This window comes from Myotis brandtii, unplaced genomic scaffold (assembly GCF_000412655.1).
Source record: "Myotis brandtii unplaced genomic scaffold, ASM41265v1 scaffold168, whole genome shotgun sequence".
Classification (NCBI taxonomy): Eukaryota; Metazoa; Chordata; class Mammalia; order Chiroptera; family Vespertilionidae; genus Myotis; species Myotis brandtii.
Genome location: NW_005356173.1, coordinates 662,427 through 685,296, shown reverse-complemented (window position 1 = coordinate 685,296; position 22,870 = coordinate 662,427). Strand labels below are relative to the sequence as shown.

The window sequence follows — 22,870 nt, the reverse complement described above, 5'->3', positions numbered from 1 at the left end:
GGGGATGCGGGAAGAGATTGGACAATAATCGTGCACCTATGGATGAGGACAGTGGGTGGGGAGTGAGGGCGGAGGGAGGGGTGGGAACTGGGTGGAGGGGAGTTATGGTGGGAAAAAAGAGGAACCAATGTAATAATCTGAACAATAAAGATTTAATTTTTAAAAAAAGTAAAAAAATAAAATAAAATAAAAAATAAAACATTTTTATGTTTGTGTGCCATAAAAAAGTCAGCTAAGACAATTAGTCATACAAATAATATAAAAGTTATTACCACCACAGCATGAATGTATAATTGTACTAAAAATAATTCACAATAAAAAGAGGGACCACCCTAACTGGTTTGGCTCAGTGGATAAGAGTGTCGGCCTGCGGACTGAAAGGTCCCAGGATCGATTCCGGTCAAGGGCATGTACCTTGGTTGCGGGCACATCCCCAGTGGGAGGTGTGCAGGAGGCAGCTGATCGATGTTTCTCTCTCATCAATGTTTCTAACTCTCTATCCCTCTCCCTTCCTCTCTGTAAAAAATCAATAAAATATTTTTTAAAAAAGGGCCCAAGGGCCCATTGAAATTGGGTGAATATGCATTTTTCTCACTCTCAGATATCTGTTCCTTATACAGTTTTCACATTCATTCATTCACTCAACACGTATTTATTGAGCACTTATACACACAGGGCACCTATTCACTGGGGACAGCAGCAAACTAAAGAGGTAGGATTCCTGCTTTTATGGAATCTGCAGTCCAATGGAAGGTAACAGACAATAAGAAAACACAGGAACAAGACACTTTCACATAATAATTGGTGCTTTGAAGAAAATAGAAGAGTAGGCTTGCTGGAGAATGGCAGGAGAGGAAAAAGTGGTTTTCTCAGGGGGTAACCTGGCCTGAGAAGCCTGAACAACTAGAGCTTTTCCATGTATAACTGGACATATTCATAATACCACAAACTATAATTTTATATGATTCTCTTTCATTATTCTTTTTAACTTTATTTGGCAGGGAATCTTCTCCTGCCAGAAAATAAGAACTCCAGCAGACCATATGACTTTTCCCTTTACTCTTATCAAACAGGTTGTCCCAAGATCACTTCAAATCACAAAACATACTCAAACCAGAAGTTGGACATCGCTGTACAATATATGAATATTACGTAACTAGACAACTGCAGCTTCAACCCCTATAGTGTGGGCTATGCAGAGGGAGAATGGAAAGAGGGCAGAAAGGCTCCCACTTGGACTAGAACCAAAGTAATCTGGCTTTGTACTCTGTAGGCCTGGCAGGTGTTTATGCTGATTCTCTCCCTCATGGGATCTCGAAGTTCCCAGTCTCCACTGGGCCTACTCTCCTGAAGGTTCCTTCAATGGGGAGATGGCATCTTTATTTTGAGTGACCCTCAGGATTCCTTTGTAACCCCCACTCATTTACCACCAACTTGCTGCTACTGGAGTTTCCACACTCTAGTAGGCAGCCCTATTAGTCAGATCTCAGGACACTCTCACACACATGCTCTCTTCTGTGTGACTCACAGCTGACCCCCTAACCCTGCTCCATAACCTTTTAACTTCTCATAGTTACACCCTGCTCCCAAGCCCTAATGGGGCCACATTTTCCTGACTCCACTCCAAAGTTAGCCAGTCAGTCTATATCTCATTCTCTTAGTCCCCCAGGCAGAAACAAGCCCCTGGTCCACTATGCCTCCCTGCTAAAGAAATAACAGTGAGCTTTGTGGTGGCCCCATGGAAGCTCTGGACCACCACCAGGTTGGAGGGGAGGGGAGACATTCCTAGTCCTCCTCTGCCAAATACAAAACAGGACTCATACCCAGCTGTTTCTAAACATTTACTCCTCAGACATCCTCTCTCTTTTACTGTCTCAACCCTTTTATTTTATCAAAGGATTTCAAGAGTATGGAACAGGTCTGTAACATTTCCTTTGAAAACCTGCATATCATGAACTGGCAACTCACTCTGAAATCTCATATAATTAAATTTGTGTACCTGATAGAAATTTCAACTTTGAACACTGTGTTATTTAAGGGGCAAGGTCAAGAAAGTCTTGTTGGTCATGCTAAGAAATTTGGATATTATCCTAATGTAACTGGAAGCCATTAGAGGTTTTAAACTGGAAGTAGCGTGATCTACTGTGGTTTTAAACAGATTTTTGGGGCTATTGTGTAGAGCAGTGGTCGCCAACCTTTCAGCAACTGTTGATGTAGAGAATGGAATTGGGAGAGGCAAGGGTGGAAGAGAGCAGTCATAGGCTGCTGCAATAGATCATGTACAAGCAGATGGTGCTTGTTCTCAAGAGAAAACACTGGAGGTGGTGAGCAGTGATAAGTTGCTGGCATATTTTGAAGGCAGATTAAAAAGACTGGCCTGATATGACGTTTTAAAAAAGAGAAATCAAGGATAAATCCTAAGTATTTTATCTCAGTAACTAGGAGAATTTTATGGAGTCATTCACTTAGATGAGAAAGACTAAGAGAAAAATGTTTGTGGGAGAAACTATTTTGGATATGTTAAGTTTGAGAAGCCTGTTAGATATCTAAGATGAGACATGAAGCAGACAATTAAAATTTAAGTCTGGATCTCAGTAAAGAGTTAAGGCTGGAGTAACAGGTTTGGGAGTCTTCAACACTAACATGGTATTTAAAGCCATTAAACTAGATGAGATCATTCGGGGTGGGGGGGGAGAGATGGGGGAAAGTAGATGGAGTCTGTTAAGGGACTGTGAGTAAGTCATGCACCTTCAGCTTTTAGGGATTGAAAGTCAAAGGTTGCAGCAAAGAAGATTTGGCAGAGACTAACATTAGAGAGGGGTTCTATTCCACGAGCTCCTGCTCAGGGACAAGGGGAAGAAGAAATAAGCAGTGGAGAGAGAGACATGAGAAAGATAAATGTGCTGAAGTGATCTGCACCCAGGGATTGTACGCTATGCTCTCTGGGGAGATGCCTTAGGGCAACCACTGCTAACATGTTCTAACTTTGAGAGGCCCTTTGGTAGGAACTCAAGTCTAACACAGTAGAATGTTGGTGTTGAAATTGGCATCTGTCCTGTGCCTTACCCTGAGCAGAGAAACCCTATTTACAATTTATCCATTCAACAAAATCTATCCAACATGTACTGTTCATTGGGCACTAGACCAGGCACATAGGTACAAACATTAAGATAATCTCTTGAGAGAGATAGACAAGTAAACATATAATGACAATTCAGTACAATAAATGATAAAATAATAAATAATATTTACTCAGTGCTGCTATGCATCCTCATGTACTATTCTAAGTGCTTTACATATAATAATATTTTATACTTACAAAAACTCAATGAGTTTCAAATATGATGCTGGGACAACTAGATATCCATATACAAAAGAATAAAATTGAACCCTTCATCACACCAAACAAAAATGAACTCAAAGTGCATTATAGATCGAAATATAAGAGCTAAAACTATGAAACTTTTCAAGATAAACATAAGAGTAAATCTTCAGCCCAGTCAGTGTGGCTCAGTTGGTTGAGCATCGTCCCATGCACCAGGAGGTCGCTGGTTCAATTCCTGGTCAGGGGTACATGCCCAGGTTGTGAGGTCTATCCCCCGGAGGAAGTGTTTAGGAGGCACCCGATCAGTGATGTTTCTCTCTCATCTATGTTTCTATCTCTCTATTCCTCTCCTTTCCTCTTTCTCTAAAAATTAACAAAAACATTTTTTAAAAAGAAAGAAAACAAAGGGCAGCCACATAATGGGAGAAAATATTTGCAAATCATATATCTGACAAGGAAGTTGCATCCAGAATATACAAAGAACATACAACTCAGCAATAAAAAGACAAGTAATTCAATTTAAAAATAGGTGGAGGATTTGAATAGACATTTCTCCAAAGATGATATGCAAAAGGCCAATAAGCACACTAAAAGATGTTCCACATTATTAGTCATTACAAAAATGAAAATCAAAACCATGAGATACCACTTCACATGCATTAGGGTGGTTAAAAGCAAAAAGAAAAGAAAAAAATAGATAATAACAACTGTTGATGAGAGGGGAAAACCGAAACCTCATACCTTACAGTGGGATGCAAAAAATGATACTGCTTCTTTGGAAAATTGCTTGGGTGCAGTTCCTCAAAATGTTAAACATAGTTACCATATGATCCATAAATTCCATTCTACACCCAAGAAAAATGAAAATGTATGTCCAAACAGAATCTTGTACATAAATGTTCATAACAGCATTATTCACAACTAGAGGCCCAGTGCACGGATTCATGCACAGGTTGGGTCCCTCAGCCTGGCTGGCACCCTCTCACAATCTGGGACCCTTCAGGGGATGTAGCAGTGCCGAAGCAGCAGGCAGCCCGGGAGGAGCCCCAGCTGGGGCCAGGTGCAGCTCCACTGCCACTCATCCTAGCTCCACTGCACCTGCCGCCACCACCACCCCCCCACCACACCCCCCACCCATAGCACTGACACGGAGGCTGGAGAGGCTCCCGCCACCGCAGCTGTGCTCGCCAGCCATGAGTCCAGCTTCTGGATGAGCGGCACTCCCGCTGTGGAGCACACTGACCACCAGGGGGCAGCTCCTGTGTTAAGTGTCTGCCCCCTGGAGGTCAGTGATCATCATAGCAACCAGTCAACTGGTCGTTCTGGGTCATTTGGTCATAATGGTCACTTAGGCTTTTATATATATAGATAGCCCTCAAATGGAAACAGCTCAAATATATATCAACTGATGAATGAATAAACAAAATGTGCTATGTCAATTAAGTAGAATATTATTTAGCAGTAATTGTATGGCATATAAATTATGAGTTAATAAAGCTGTTTATAAAAAATGATGGACATATCCAAAAACCAAAGGAAGCCTGCTTCTAAAGAGTCCTATTGATCCAATTTGGGAAAATTTGAGCTTTGAAATTAAAAATAATGCAAGAAAAAAAGAAATCCAATGAGATAGGTACTGTTGTTATCTTTGTTTTACAAATGAGAAAATGCAGGTGCATGAGAAGTAACTTCTCATAGTTATACCTATAATAGGTGGCAGAACTAGGATTTAGTTAGGCATTCTAGCTTTAAAACAAGTATTCTTCATCTACAATATCCTATCCATATATGTCAATCCCATAACTAACATCATACTCAATGGTGAAACACCAAAAACCTTTCCTTTCTAAGATCAGAAACAAGACAAGGATGCCCACTCTCACCACTTTTATTCAACGTAGTATTGGAAGTCCATATCAATCAGGGGAGAGGGAGAGAGAGAGAGAGAGAAGGAAAGAAGGAGGGAAAGAGAGAAGGAGAGGAAAGGAAAGGAAAGGAAAGGAAAGGAAAGGAAAGGAAAGGAAAGGAAAGGAAAGGAAAGGAAAGGAAAGGAAAGGAAAGGGGAAAGGGGAAAGGGAAAAGGGAAAAGGGAAAAGGAAAAGGAAAGGAAAGACCATACAAACTGGGAAGGAAGAAGTAATATTGTCTGTGTTTACAGATAACACATTTTCTATAGAAAACCCTAAAGACACCACCAAAAGACTAAAAACAAATTCAGTAAAGTTACAGAATACAAAATCAATATACAAAAATCACTAATAATGAAATATCTGAAAAAGAAATTAAGATAATGCTATTTACAATAGCATCAAAAACAATAAAACATTTAGAAATAAATTTACTCAAGGATGTAAAGGATCTGACACTGCAAACTACAAAACACTGATGAAAGAAATTGAAGACACAAATAAATGAAAAGATCTATTCAATGATTATGGATTGGGTGAATTATTATTGTTTAAAATATCCACACTGCCTGGTTGAAGTGGTTCAGTTGGTTCCATGCACCGAAAGGATGCCAGTCTGATTCAGGAGCAGGGCACATGTCCAGGTTGCAGGCTCGATCCCTGGTAGGGGACATGCAGGAGCCAGACAATTGATGTTTTTTTCTCACCTCTCTCTCTCTCTCTCTCTCTCTCTCTTTCTCCTTTCCCCTCTCTCTAAAAATAAATTTTTAAAAAATATTTTAAATGTCCATACCACATCCAAAATTATCTACAGATTCAATGCAATCCCTATCAAAATTCCAAAGACATTTTTTACAGAAATAGAATCTTAAAAATGCATATGGAACCACAAAAGACCATGACTAGACAAAGCAATCTTGAAAAAGAGCAAAGCTGGAGGCATCACATTTCCTCATTTTACAAAGCTATAGTAATCAAAACAGTGTGGTATTGGTATAAAAATTGTCAAATTAGTGCAATAGAATTGAAAGCCCAGAAAAAAACCCATGCAATTAATTTTTGACAAATGTGCCAAGAATATGCGATGGGGGAAAGTCATGGTATTGTAAAAACTGACTTTCCACATGCAAAAGAATTAAACTGGATCCCTATCTTATACCATATGCAAAAATCAACTCAAAATAGATTAATCACTTGAAGTAAGACCTGAATCTGTAAAAACCCTACAAGAAAACTAAAGGAGTAAGATCCTTGACATTGGTTTGGCAATAGTTTTTTGGATTTGACAACAAAAGCAAAAATAAGTAATTAGGACTACCTCAAACTAAAATGTTTCTGCACAGCAAAAAACCCATATCAAAATGAATCCAAATCCATCATCAACCTATGAAATGGGGAAAAATATTCCATAAGGGGTTAATACCCAAAATATTCAAAGAATTGACACAACTCAGTAGCAAGAAGGAGAAGGGGGAGGGGTAGGGAAGGAGGATGGGGAGGAGAGAGGGAGGGAAGGGAGGGGAAGGAGGGGAAGGGGTTTGGGGGAGGGGAGGAGGAGGAGGAGGAGGAGGGGGAGGAGACACACAAATAATCCCATTTTAAATGGCCAGAAGACCTGAATACACATTTTTCCAAAGAAGACATACAAATGGCCAACAGGTATATGAAAAAGTGCTCAATATCACTAATCATCAGGGAAATGCAAATCAAAATCACAATGAGATATCACCTCGCACATATTAGAATGGCTATTATCAAAGAGACAAGAGATAACAAGTATTGCCGAAGATGCGGAGAAAAGGAAACCCTTGTACACTGTTGGTGGGACTTGGTATAGCCATTTGGAAAACAATATGTAAGTTCCTCAAGAATTTAAAAACAAGACTACCATATGATCCAGCAATTCTACTTCTGGGTAAAAATCCATCCAAAGGAAGTGAAATCATTATCTTGAAAAGATATCTGAACTCCCATGTTCATTGTGGGCTACTGACAATAGCCAGGGTATGGAAACAACTTAAGTATTTATTGATGGGTGAGTGAATAAAGAAATGTGGTATATACACACAAAGGAATATTATTCAGCCTTTAAAAAAAAGAAATCCTGCCATTTGCCACAAGATGGAGGAAACTGGACAGCATTATATAAGCGAAATAAGCTAGACAGAGGAAGACAAATATGTAAGATATCACTTACATATAGAACAAGAAAAAAAAAGAAAAGAGAAAAAAAGAAGAAGAAAAGAGGGAAAAAAAGAACAAGGAAAAAAAGTCAAATTCATAAAAAACAGGAACTTGAATGGTAGTTGCCAGAGGCTAGTGGATGGTTCAAATGGAGAGAGGTTGGTAAAAGAACACAAACTTTCAGCTATAAGATTAATAAGATCAGAGGATCTAATATGTATCATGACTCTAGTTGATAACACTATATTATACAATTAAATTTGCTAAGAGAATAGAACTAGTGCTCTCACCAAAGGTAATGGGTGTGTTAACTTGAGTGTGGGAATCCTTTCACAATAGATACATATGCCAAATCATCACATTGTATACTTTATATATATTACAATTCCATTTGTCAATTATACTTTAATAAAGCTAAAAAAAGACTGAAATCAATTTAAAAAGTATGAATATCTTAAATGAAAATGTAGAATATAATATGATGTGTGTTTATTTTTTGTAAAATATATTTTATTGATTTTTTACAGAGAGGAAGGGAGAGGGATAAAGAGTTAGAAACATCGATCCACTGCCTCCTGCACACCTCCCATTGGGGATGTGCCGGCAACCAAGGTACATGCCCTTGACCGGAATCGAACCCGGGACCCTTCAGTCCGCAGGCCGATGCTCTATCCACTGAGCCAAACTGGTTAGGGCGTGTGTTTATTATAATAGTGTTCAAACATGTATTTCCATGACAGGATGAATGGAAACAAGGGTAAATAAACATGATTATTCGATGAGAGAGAGAGAGAGAAAGAGAACCACTGACACTTTTGATGCAAAATAAGAGTCATAATAAATATTTCCAAAGTGGCAGAGTGTCAGTAAATATGGCCTCTGGGACAGTCTTAGCTAATATATCATTTGTCTATAGTGGTTAAAAAATAGTAAAGTCAATATACATGAAAATATGTTCCTTGGAACATAATGTAAAAATGCAGAATAACAGTGGCTGAGAATTTGGGTGATATTGGCACATGATTCCCTCTTTGAAGAGAGGAAATGGAATATTTAAGAAGACAATCATCACAATGTAGATTGCAAAACAATGAGCCAAGATAAAAGCATTGCCTACAATAAACTGTTCAGAATCTGTCCCTTTCCAGACTGTCCTGCTGGGTGTTGGGAGGGGAGAGCACCACTGTGGTGGAATAATTCTGAAACATCACCACCAATTTTATTGCATCCTGGTTCCATTTAAAATTACTGTGAAGATTTTATAATAAAATCCTACTTATTCAGCAAATTTATTGAATCAAATATTTTTTCTCCAAGCTCTATATATTCTTTTCATGTTTTCTGCATACTGTCCACAAAATATTTGGGTGATCTACAAAACTGCCATCTGTGGAAACAAATGAAGATTTCATATGTGAAATTAAGAGTTATTTCACTCATTTTTCATCATTTTATATTTTTCATTCTTTTTCACTTATATATTTCTCAAAGTCTCTTTCAATAGTATTTGAAAGGCTTCCTAATGTTTATTACTGCAGAAAAGATAAATGTTTATAATACATAGAAAAAATATAAATTTATTCTCCTAATTTTATAAAAATTGTGTATATCTCTGAAATATCTGCATTATTTTTGTGCATGCATATATATAAATAGAAGTTTATGTGATAAAAAAATGTCTGGAAAGAATAATGAATGTTAATGGTGATCATCTTTAGACAACGAAAGTTTGAGTGATTAAGCTTCTTTATAGCCCTATCCGGTTTGCTCAGTGGATAGAGCTTCAGCCTGCGGACCAAAGGATCCCAGGTTCAATTCCAGTCAAGGGCACATACCTTGGTTGCAGGAGGCAACCAATCAATGAGTTTCCCTCACAATGATGTTTCTCTCTGTCTTTTCCTCTCTCTTCCACTCTTTCTAAAAATCAATGGAAAAATATCCTCAGGTGAGGATTAACAATAAATAAACAAATAAGGTTTCCTTAAAAAAAAAAGATAAACTTCTTTATAATACTCTATATTTCCAAGTTTCCTGAAAGAATCATGTATTATCAAAAAAACATTAAAGTTATAAAACCAATAAAACATTTTGATATACTTAAGGGAGAATAAATACCTCATCTCCAGCATTAACCAGTAAGATTCTGTGATTTGAGGCTAGGAAGAATTAATTTATCTGGCATTGGGCAGGGGAAGGTGGGGTGAAGAAGAGCAGGAGAGAACCAGTAATTCAAGTTGTATATTAATCTTCCAAAAACTAACTTATCACTGCTTTCCTGCAAATCTTCTATATAAATAGTGAGCATTTAACTAATTGGTCCAACTGAAATTTTCAGCACATCTCTCTGTCCACTCCTCCCTACAAATCCATACCACCGCCATCAATACTAGCACTACCATATCGTCAAAACCTGAGGATTTCAACCTCCCCTCCCATCCTACAAACAAGAAAACTGAGACCCTGTAAGGGTAACTGGCTCTCCCAAGTCTGTATCATACTTTCCAAGAGCCTTTATGTCATTTGGTTTAGTTCTTCTCATCATTACCAGTTTCCTGCCTTGAAGCCCTTTAATTTCCATGATCATGACCAAAATAGAAAATCTAATATTCTCTACTACCCAAATCTCTACTGCTGTATGAGGAAGGGGGGAGTATCTACAGAACACACGTGCAGTGCATCAAAGTAGTTATTAGTGTTTGTATTAGTTAGCATAGTTAGTTAGTTAGTTATAGTATTGGGTCCTCCTTACTAGTCATTAGGAAGACTACTAGCTGTCATTAGGACTCTTGGCTAGCCCATTCTAAATACCCAGGATTTGACAGGATTTCCTAAGTCCCTGGAAAACAACCACAAATTTCAAGTCAAAGCAAAAAAGAACATTAAAGTTATAAAACCAATGGTCAAAGCAAAAGAAAAGAACCTTCTTAAGGCCTTAGCAATTTCACTTCCAAGGCTGCATTACTGGTTGCTGCAGGACTGGGCTTGCCAGGAAAAACTAGTATGGAAACCATGTTGGTCTATAAAGTGTGATGCTTTCAAATGCAAGTAACAGACCCAAATGTGCCAGTACTGCAAGCCAAAAAGAGTCCAACACAGCAACCACAGGAGGACCAGCTGAGTCCTCCTTAGGAAACCAATTCCCTTTCCAGATGTCTCTACAAGACAGAAGAACCTAAACAGAAGTTGGAATCCAAAGTTTAAACTAAGCAAAGAAATGTGTCTAAACAGCACAGTGAAGCAAAGGAAAACATCTCAAAGTTTAATTTAGTTTTACCCCAGTGGGTATGCTATTGATCTAGGACAGTGATAACGAACCTTTTGAGCTCGGCGTGTCAGCATTTTGAAAAACCCTAACTTAACTCTGGTGCCGTGTCACATATAGAAATGTTTTGATATTTGCAACCATAGTATAACAAAGACTTATATTTTTGATATTTATTTTATATATTTAAATGCCATTTAACAAAGAAAAATCAACCAAAAAAATGAGTTCGCGTGTCATAGGTTCACCATCACTGATCTAGGACAAGGACTGACTGCCCAGATCTCTGTGATGTTAAAGTCCTTCCTTCTGGCATGTTCCAATCCAGAGAGAAGCAGGGCTTGTGGGTGCCTGTGCCTGTCACTGCAACAAAGCAACATGGCTCCCCTCTGGGGAGACTCCAGAGTTCTGAAATGTTGTTCCACAAAGTAACTGTTGAATAGCCAAAAGGTGGAAGCAACCCAGTATCCACCAACAAATAAATGGATGGACAACATATGGCATATACATACAATGGAGTATTATTCAGCCTTAATAAAGAAGACAATTCTGACATATGCTACAACATAGATGAAATATGAAGACATTATACTAAGTGAATTAAGCCAGTCACAAAAGGACAAATATTGTATGGTTCTCCTCATGGGAGGTACCTAGAATAGTCAAATTCAGAGACAGGAAGTGGAATGATGGTTGCCAGGGGCTGGGAGAGGCAGGGGAAATGAGTTGTTTAATGCAGTCTTAGTCAGGGAGGATTAAAACATTCTGGAGATGGATGGTGGTTATGGCTGCATACCAATGGGAATGTACTTAATGCCACAGGAGTACACAATTAAACACGGTTAAAATTGTAATTTTATGTTATATGTGTTTTACCACAATAAAAAAAATCATCTCAAAGAATATTTTCTTGACACACTATGAAGTCTTAACCTTTTAATAACATGCTTCAATTTCAGACATCATTCTTAGTCTACTAGAAATGTTATTATTTTACAGAGCAAAGACAGTGTCTTTTCAGCCCCCACATCTCCCACATAAAGGGTGCTCAACAAATATTTGTTGAGTGAATGAGCTTGGATGCTTTTCCTTTTAAAAATAATTTTTATGTGTCACCCTTCTACAAACTGCATTACTGACATATTTTGCTACAGATGCTTTCAATATTTGGCTATTTGAGGAGACTGAGTTAGCAAGATTTTACATAAATACTATGATAACAGAAGCAGGAACGTTTGTGTCTAGTTCAGAAATGCTGAGAGAAAACAAGCCTTTGTGCATACAAAGATGCTTGCATTCTTACTGGTTGAAGCCCTGATAAATCTGGTCTTGATACTAAAGGTTGATGCTGATTTTCCCCAAAAATGACAAACTAGTAAAAACTCAACAACAATAATACATGTAACAAAAAATGTCAGACATATATAAAGTAAAATATGTTTTTGACTCACATAATACAGTCATTGGCTTTAACTTGAGAAATGGAGCTTTCCCCCAGCTTCTTAATAGATTTCTCTATTACAATACAGAGGAGTTAGACTCTAAATGCTTTCTAATTCTAAATCTTTGGGCCAGCTATTGTCCTTCTCCATTTGAAACTTTCCAGCAATAAAGACAAGAGTCGCCTTGAATCTGATCCCTACTAGATTAAATGGATTCTACTTTTGGTGTTCACTCAAATGACAGTGCTCCCAAGGAGTCTCTCCATAGGGTAAGAAGCCACCAACATCAAAAAATCAAGTCTAATTCCTTATTTTATGAAAACGATAGTGCCCCCTGGAGGCAGAAATCCATGTTCCTCAAATTCTGCACTTGAGAGATAATAACCTGATGACAATGGAGTAGTTTCACGTTTTAAAAAATCGCCTTCAGCAAAATAGAGAATAAATAGTATTATGTAAACATTGTATCTTAGTTTATTCAACCTCTTGATTTAAAAAAGTGTAATTTTGCTGAAAGAAAACAAAAGTCCTCAAAAAAATTGCTATAAGCCATAGTTCTCTGCCATCCCAGCCTTGGGTTTCCATAGCTATAGTGCAGGACAAGAATTATTTATAGTTAAAAGACATGTCAGTTAGCTCAGCTTACTAAAGTTCAAAATGCATTCGGCTGCCCACTGCTAAAGCCTAGTTTAAAAAGCTGTTATCTGTTACCAAGGCCAACCATCCAAACAATTTGAACTTGTATTCATTATAATCCTATGACCGAATCAACCCCAAGAAGCAGCCACCAGAAACCACTTCCTGGCGCTCTCCCTGCTTCACAATTCTGACCTGGTTTTGGAGGTTCAGTTCCCCTCACAAGTATCCTCTCATGCAAGCCTTTGTTCTTGTGACTTTTTTAAATCTCAAGATTATCCCCCTTCACTTATGTGAATCACTCAAGAGTGGCCATAGATACAGGCCAAAAATCTACAGGAATTCAGAAAAGGAGGCCATCGGTAACATTAAGAAATGTCGAAACAGATTTGTGAAACAAACAGAGTGTTGTGAAAGATAGATGGAAATTCCCAGTATCACAAATGTGAGATATATCAAATTTACAGCCAAACATTATACATAGCTAATGCTAGACAACTGTGTCTAATTTCCATTTTAGAATTATCTCAGTACCAAAGTCAACGATGAATGATTATACTTGATTCATGGTCACGTCTACTCATCACTGTTTTCTATTCCTCTAACTGGTTTATGTACATTACATGCCAGATTTCTAGATGCTACTTTTATATCCCCACTGCACTTAGCAGGAAGACATGTACTTAGACTTCCATGTCTATATGTTCAATAAATTTCTGATAAATGTAAAATAAGTGGCAGCAATTCCTTCTCTCTAATCACAACTGTAGAAACTGTGAAAGCTGGTTGTTATATAAGTGAACCAGCCCACATCTCTGGAGTGTTTGAATTTATGAGACTGTCAATTGATGACTCAGCTTCCAGCAGCCATAGTTACTTCTACAGGTATGTATACAATGAATTTTGGATTAATAATCTAGTTAACTATAAATAAAATAATGCATTCATGCACTCAACAAATATTTATTAAGTTCTCTTCCACTTGCCAGTAGGGAACAAAACAGACACAAATCCCTGAACTCTTGAAGTTTATATTAGAGTGAGGGGAACAAATGATACAAAATATAAATAAGTAAAATAGAGCATGATGGTGCTAAGAAGAAAACCAGGGCAGAGAATAGCAGTATGAAGAACTGCAATTTAGACTGGCAATGACAACACCTGAAAGAAGTGAGGGAGTGAACCATGCCAATATCTGGGAAAGACCATTCCAACCAGAGAGACCACCAAATGCAAAGGCTCGAGGAAGCCAAACTGGCAGGAACATGTGAGAGAAGGATGGAATAGCAGGAGATGACTTCAGAGATATAGGATGGAGGACAAAATCATAGAGGGCGTTGTAGTTCATTATGGAAACTGAGGCTTTTACCTAGGTTGAAAAGCAATGGAGAATTATGACAGAGATGTGACATGATATGACACATTTTTAAAGGATCCTGCTAGCTAACATGTTGAAAATAGAACAAAGGCAAATGAGAGTGGAAGCTGAAAAACCAATTAGGAGGCCATTGCAACAATCGAAGCCAGAGCTAATAGTGGCGGGCACCAGAGTAGTAGCAATGGTGGTGGTAATGACTGGGGGAATTACAGGTTCATTTTGAAAGTAGAATTAATAAGTCTAACCCTCATTTTTTCAAACCCTCATGTCAAAGGTTGACTTTCAATAGATTGCAGTGAAGGAATTGCTTGCTATATACAAACCGCCACCCAAAAGAAGCAGGTTATCTACAAATGATTTAGCACCAAGTTAAATGATTTGGCATCAGTGTTGCTGAGTGATTGAATGTGGGATGTAAAAAGTTTTGTCCTGAGCAATTGGAAGAATAGAGTTGTCACACTGAAACAGGAAGAACAGTGAAAGAAGCATGTTAGAGTAGAAAACTATCAGGAGTTCAGTTTTGGATACAAATTTGAAATGCCTCTTAGACATCCATGTGGATGTTTCAAGAAGGGATATACAAGTGTAAATCAGAGAAATAGTCTGCAGATTGACCACTTAGATCAAATTCTCTAGAAATGGAGCCTGTGATGGAGGTTCTTATTGCAAGTGAATTTTTAAGGAACTGCTTTTAGGAGGAACCTGTAGAAAAGAAGCTAGACCAAAAAAAAAAAAAAGAGAGAGAGAGAGAGAAGTGGCTTGGGGATTAATCTAGATTCAGTTTGATACTGTGGGAGATCTGGAATGTAGATTGCTAAAAACCTAAACCCCTAAATTCTGTCAAATCTTCTTTACCAATAGAGACAACTCTTCCTCCCTTATGTGAGGAAGTTGGTCATCCCTTCCCTACAGAGCCTGTAACAGACTCATTGTAAGGCATTGCTGATCCTACTAATGACCCACCCACCTCCTCTCATTGCTTCTACACCTATAACCAGACTCAAGTCCCAGCAGACCCAAGAGGACACGACACAAACTGTGACCCGTGAGTAGGTCTGATACACAAATCCTAGAGGAGGACTGCTGGATCAAAGGGTGCATACATTAGTAAATTTGATGGGTACTGCCAAATTGCCTTTCATAGAGATTGTGTTATTGTATACTCCCATTAGAAATATTTTCCCAATAATTTGGCAGTGTTATCAAAGTTTAGAAGTTTTGCCAAATGGGCCTGACCAGCGTGGCTCAGTGGCTGAGTGTCGACCTATGCACCAGGAAATCACAATTCGATTCCTGGTCAAGGCACATGCCGAGGTTGTGGGCTCGATCCCCAGTGTGAGGTGTGCAGGAGGCAACCAATCAATGATTCTCATCATTGATGTTTCTATCTCTCTCTCCTTCTCTGAAATCAATAAAAATATATATTTTTTAAATAGCTTTGCCAAATGGATAGTTAAAAATGGCATCTCAGTATGGTTTTAATTTTCATTTTTCTTATTATAAATTAGGTTGATTGTCTTTCGTATGTTTAAGGACCATTTACATTTCCTTTTCTGTGAATTATATATTTGCATTATTTGCTCTTTCTCTTCTACTTTTGGGTGGTTGCTCTTTTTCCTATCATTTCTAAAAGCTCTTGATAGAGATTAAACTTTCATTATGAAGATATTTTCTCAGCTTATTACATTTTTTGTAAGTTTCTTATGAATTTTTTTTATGCAGAATTTTTTTACTTTCATTGATTAATCTTTTCTGAGTTTAAAGATTTTCTACACCCCAAGGTTTTTGTTTGTTTTTTGTTTTTGTTTTATTTCAATACAAGGCTTTTACTGTACATTTTTATAGTTTCACAAACAACTGTGACAAATCATTTGGCATCTTGATGTTTCTATAGCTGGACAACTTAGATCTTATTCATCAGCCTGCTGAACTGTTCCTTTTTCAGAAACATAGATACCATCCAAAAATTTTCTGATATCCTGTTTTTAACTGTTGTGGCTTGCTGAATTTGATACAAGTTCAATGTCATTTCTTTCAAGAATCAACTCATCTTTCTGGGCTTGAGATACTGAACAAGCAATGCCTGACCTCATCCGAACTCTGCGGATGTATTTTTCGCCCAAGAAATTTCTAATTTCAACAAGAGAACCATTCTCCTGAATAATGACATTGATGGGGAAGGGAGCATACATAGACCTCATCTTGTAACGGAAGCCCAGTGTAACACCCTTGATCATGGTCTGTACATGACTGCAGATAGTGCGAACTGTAGCCAGTTCCTTTCTATTTCCCCACCACTTGTCAACCCAGACCCTCTTCTTTTTCTTTCCAAGGAGACTGAGCTCTACACTGATGTGGTTGAAGTCCCTCCGCAGGGTGCCTCTGGGGACCTTCACAATAACAGTGCATCTCTTCAGAGTGATGTCCACATTTTCTGGGCTGTCCACAGTCTGATTGCTGAGAATGGTCTTCATCCTCGCAGTAGATGCGGCAAAGAGCTACACCCCAAGGTTTTAAGAGAATCCTCATCCTCGCATTTTTTTCCAGTAATTGTACTTTTTCTTTTTTAACTTTAAAATACTGTATTTGATTTGGACTTTATACTGGTATAGAGTTTGAAGTATGGCAGCACCTTAATTTGTTTTTTCAGGTGGCCATCCTGTGATCTCAATACCAGTTATTAAAGGATTTATTTTTTCTGATTTGAAATATTACTTTTACACCAAATTCCCATATTATAGGTATTCACTTTCTGGACTGTCTATTCTACTGGGGTATAGTCACACACACTTTTTAAATTTTGAGGTATGATAGAACTTGTCTACCTTCATCATTTTCTTTTTCTGGCTTCTTTCAATTTCCATAATAACCTTAGAATATGTTAGTTTTATTTTTATAAGTTAAAAGAGAGGGGGGAAAGTTGGCAATGAGTTAATAGTAAAGGTTGTTTTAAGCCACTGTTAGGATAATCTGTAATACAGCAACAGTAACTGTAATACATGCATACCAGGGGCTCTTTTGCATTTCAGAGTGAGTCTTTTTTTCTGCAGAAAGTATATTTCACTGGAATTTTAGCTTTGCCCCCCTGACTCCTCTCCATACTACTTCTTTCATTTTCTCTTTGGATTCTACCTGATCTCATCTGTGATTGGCAGTGATTTCACATCATCTGAAATTTGTGGATTATCTATCTCTTACCTTCACTGAAAATGGAGTTTTTAGAGTCCTTTCCAACTTTCTTGTTGCTTCTGCGTAATATCCATGGAAAGAAGGGGATTTATGCAGTTGTGCTTATAGCAAAAGTCATTGTTTTTTAATGTGTACTTCCATAATCAACAGTGGTGATAAGTGTCTTTTCACATTTTACTTGGTGATATCTATTATCTATTTTTCTCATATTACCACCAGTCTATTAGTTTGCTGTATTTTTCTTATTGACTTGAGGAAGCTCTTTGTATATTAAAGATACTAACTTTTATCTATTAATAAAGTTTGTAAATATTTTCTGAGTCTGTTACTTGTACTTTAAAATTGAAGAGGACTTCAGTGATTCCTACATTTATAGTATCTTTTAATTATAAAAATCAGTTTAAACTTTTTGTAGTCAAATTAGCCAATTATTTCCATTATGAGCTGATATTTCAAGTCATGCTTAAGAAGGCCTAAGAAAACAGGGCTTCTCTGGTTTGTAGGAGCTGAAGAGTATGTACATACTTTACAATTACATACTAAAAGATGGGGTAAAAGCAGTCAACATTCCTGTAAAACGTAAAGGCAGTATATCCTATATAATAAAAGGCTAATATGCAAATAGACCAAACAGCAGAACAACCGGAACAATTGAACAACCAGTCGCTATGACCGGCACTGACAACCAGGGGGGCATGTGCGGAATATTGTGGGCATTAGCCGCAGTGGGATGGTGGAGCAGGTGAGCAGGGGCACCAGACCAAGGCGGGGCGCTGGTCGCTGTCATCAGGGCGATCCTTTGGTAGTTACTGAAAATTCTTTGCTCCCGCACGCCACAGTCCCGCCCAGAGCTCGCACCTGCTGTCGGCGCCGGCCCTACTCAGACCCACTGCCAGCACCAGCCCCACTCACACCCGCAGCCAGCACCGGAGCTGCCACTCGCACACGCTGCCAGTGCCTGGCACCGGTCCTGATCACTCGTCACTATCAGCGGGTACGAGTCACGGCTGCCAGCCCTGGTAGCCCCTGAGGGCTTCTTCACCTCCCCCTGCTCCTGAGGGGAGATCGGGGCAGCAGCTGCCGCTCGCACCCGCTGATGGCGCTGGCCCCAATCGCTCTGCACCATCAGCCAGTTCAAGCTGGGCCAGAGCCATCAGCACGTAGGAGCAGCGGCAGCAGGAGTGGGGCTGCCAGCAGACAGGGGACCTGGGGCCACAGTGGGAGTGGCCTAACAGGGGTGCAGAGGATGGGCTGAGCCCCGCCCCTGTGCCTACCGCAGCTTCGCAGCCCACAGTTCCTTTCAAGGTGCACAAATTCGTGCACTGGGCTCCTAGTTATAGAATAAAATTGAGGGGAAACGGAATTATCAAAAAGGAAGGGCTTTTAAAAATTAAATAACATTTGCCCTAACCGGTTTGGCTCAGTGGATGGAGTGTCGGTCTGCGGACTCAAGGGTCCCAGGTTCGATTACGGTCAAGGGCATGTACCTTGGTTGCGGGCACATCCCCAGTAGGGGGTGTGCAAGAGGCAGCTGATCAATGTTTCTCTCTCATCGATGTTTCTAACTCTCTATCCCTCTCCCTTCCTCTCTGTAAAAAAATCAATAAAATATATTTTTTAAAAAAATTAAATAACATTTAACTTAAATATCAGCTGTCTTTAGACTTTATCTCTCTGGAATTTATGATAAAATGTTGGCTCTAGCCCTAGCTGGTTTGGCTCAGTGGATAGATCACTGGCCTGCAGATTGAAGGGTCTCAAGTTTGATTTCAGTCAAGGGCCCATGCCCAGGTTGTGGGCTCGATCCCCAGTGGGGGGCATGCAGGAGGCATCCAATCAATGATTCTCTCTCACCATTGATGTTTCAATCTCTCCCTCTCCCTGTCTCTCTGAAATCAAAAAATATATATATATTTTTTTAATGTTGGTTCTAACTTTATTTTTCCAATTGCAGTACCAATATATACTTATTTACTCCCACATCAATACCACACTAAATACTATAGCACTAATGTATCCCAGTTCTATCATTCCCTAGCTATGAGATCTCGGTAGACTCCTCTAAGCCTCAGTTTCCACTTTGCAGTATTGTTTTAAGTATTAAGTATAGAAAGTATTTAAGTAAATAAATAGTTTAGCCATGCCTCACAAAAAATAGGCATTCACAAATGTTATTAATACCATCATAAAGCATGATGAAATTAGACTATAAGTAAAAATTAACAATAAGTTACTATGTATTTTTATTTATTTTATTTTTTATTGTTTAAAGTATTACACATATTAGTTCACATATCTCCCTTTTTTTCCCCATTGACCTTCCCCCAGCCTCCCCTACCCCCTGTCGTATTATTGTTCAAAAGTTTGTAATGGTCTTTATTATCCATGAATGAGTGAGATCATGTGGTATTTTTCCTTCATTGACTGGCTTATTTCACTTAGCATAATGCTCTCCAGTTCCATCCATGCTGTTGCAAATGGTAAGAGTTCCTTCTTTTTTACAGCAGCATAGTATTCCATCGTGTAGATGTACCACAGTTTTCTAATCCATTCATCTACTGATGGGCACTTAGGCTGTTTCCAGATCTTAGCTATGGTGAATTGTGCTGCTATGAACATATGGGTGCATATATCCTTTCTGATTGGTGTTTTTGGTTTCTTGGGATATATTCCTAGAAGTGGGATCACAGGGTCAAATGGGAGTTCCATGTTTTGTTTTTTGAGGAAACTCCATACTGTCTTCCATAGTGGCTGCACCAGTCTGCATTCCCACCAGCAGTGCACGAGTGTTCCTTTTTCTCCACATCCTCTCCAGCACTTGTCGTTTGTTGATTTGTTGATGATAGCCATTCTGACAGGTGTGAGATGGTACCTCATTGTTGTTTTGATTTGCATCTCTCGGATGATTAGTGACTTTGAGCATGTTTTCATATGTCTCTTGGCTTTCTGAATGTCCTCTTTTGAAAGGTGTCTATTTAGGTCCTTTGCCCATTTTTTGATTGGATTGTTTATCTTCCTTTTGTTAAGTTGTATGAGTTCCCTATAAATGTTGGAGATTAAACCCTTATCGGTGATAACATTGGCAAATATGTTCTCCCATGCAGTGGGCTTTCTTGTTGTTTTGTTGATGGTTTCTTTTGCTGTGCAAAAGCTTTTTATTTTGATGTAGTCCCATTTGTTTATTTTCTCTTTAGTTTCCATTGCCCTAGGAGCGGTATAGGTGAAGAAATTGCTTCAGCATATGTCTGAGATTTTTGCTGCCTGTGGATTCCTCTAGTATTTTTATGGTTTCATTACTATGTATTTTTAAAATACAACAAAACCTGCTTCTCTTTTATTTTTTCATGTGTACAAGCTCCAAGGGGACATGTGGGGAAATCATTCAGAATATGGCAGAAGTTCTGTTCTCCTAGGCCAGTGGTCGGCAAACCACGGCTCGCAAGCCACATGCGGCTCTTTGGCCCCTTGAGTGTGGCTCTTCCTAAGCCTTAGGAGTACCCTAATTAACTTAATAACAATGTACCTACCTATATAGTTTAAGTTTAAAAAATTTGGCTCTCAAAAGAAATTTCAATCGTTGTACTGTTGATATTTGGCTCTGTTGACTAATGAGTTTGCCGACCACTGCCCTAGACAGTGGAAGGTTAAATTTTGGAGGTTTTCCTGGTTGGTCTAAGTGGCAATTCCCTTTCGCACTCTCACATTCACAATAAGCCAGTGTTGTCTAAACTACAACTGTGACTGCAGTGTTTCCAGGCAGCCAGCAGTTACCCTGCCTTATAACTGACAGACCCTAGACCTGGGGGATCTCTTGTCAGAGCCTGGCTCCTACCACCTTAATCCTGCATCTCACTAATTGATGAATCAAGTGCATTCCCTATAATTTACTAGTAAGTGATCATTTTCTCAAGATCTGCGGTCAATTTGGCTAACTAAATCATTTACATATAGGATTTCTCCTCTTCTTTTTGAGATATTATGTCTTTATGCTTATACAAATTATTTGTGTAGCAAGATTCAGATAGATGACTCAACACACCTCATTGTGGCTATCAATCAGTGTACTTATAAGTCTATTTTTTTAATTCTAAACAATAGGTATTTGTATGAAGTCCATTGAAGACATAGGAAATGTTCTTCATGTCCCTCTATAAGCAATAATTACTAAAGTCAATCCTGCACTTCTGAGGATGGGGAGGTACACACTTCTGAGTGTGAGAGTTACTAAAATGAATGGGGGCAAGGGCCAATTAATCTGAGAATTAGAAGAATAGCTTCATTGAACCTTGAAATAGATAGTGCCATATCAAAATGGGGCTACATCATTGGGGAGCCCCAATTCTCTAGAAAGCCTAGTTTCAAAGGGTAACAATTAGAGGTCCTTTCATTTGGAAGGTTGCATTTGGGTTGGGGCGATATTTGTAAAGAGTCCAGAAATTTAGTTATAACATGTACTTTCCTCATTGTCATTCTTTTTCTCTGTAAGGGCATTATCTACCAAAATGGCTTAACTTGAAGAAATAAAGAACTTTCACACTTCTAAACCAGGCTACTTCAGTATGTTGATATTTCTTTTTAAATGTGCAGCCTTAATTACGGATTTGTCAGCTAAGTAATCAACTAGGTAAAAGTTTAAGTACGAAGTTTTATCTGGCATGAGGAGATTAATATGTGCTTTGCTATTAACTACATTTAGAAGGATGGATCTCCTTAGGAGTTCTATTTGTCTATTGTGAAAATTCATGATTACATTTCCCAATTACCCCAGACACTGCTGTCGTTGTTTTTCTTGGGTTTGTTGCTATTTTGAAAGAAAAAATTAATCACGAGATACTTACTTACCATTGCATCATTCATCAAGAAGTGCTCTGTGCGCAGACATTTCCAGAAGAAATTTGCAAAGTTATGGAATTGGTGATTAAGATTATCAACTCCATTATAGCTAAAGCTCTTAATCATCGCCAATTTAAAGAATTTTTAGTTGAAATGGAGAGTGAGTACGCAGATCTTCTGCTGCATAACAAGGTACGTTGGTTATCAAGAGGAAACGTTTTGGAACGTTTTGCTTCCTTATTAACAGAAATTAAAGCATTTCTCCTTGAGAAGGGTGTTCACTATCCAGAACTAATGAACGATGAGTGGATCCAAAAATTTTATTTCATGGTAGACATTACATCTCATCTAAATCAGCTTAATCGTGCCCTGACTGGTTTGGCTCAGTGGATGGAGCGTCAGCCTGCGGACTGGGGGGTCCCGGGTTGGATTCAGGTCGGGGGCGTGTGCCTTGGTTGCCGGCACATCCCCGGTGGGGGGTGTGCAGGAGGCAGCTGGTCGATGTTTCTCTCTTGTCGATGTTTCTGGTTCTCTGTCCCTCTCCCTTCCTCTCTGTAGGTCAATAAAATATATATTATTTTAAAAAATCAGCTTAATCGTAAATTACAGGGGAAAGGAAACACAGTTTTTTCGATGTTAGAAGACGTTATTTCATTTGAAAACAAATTATCTCTTTTTGCTCAAGATTTTGAAAGAGAAACTTTGATTCACTTT

At 38.6% G+C, this 22,870-nt stretch overlaps 1 pseudogene; it reads right to left on the bottom strand.

The window, feature by feature from the left end:
- Positions 1-15,986: 15,986 nt before the first annotated feature.
- LOC102241722 lies at positions 15,987-16,627 on the bottom strand (annotated as a pseudogene).
- Positions 16,628-22,870: the final 6,243 nt, after the last annotated feature.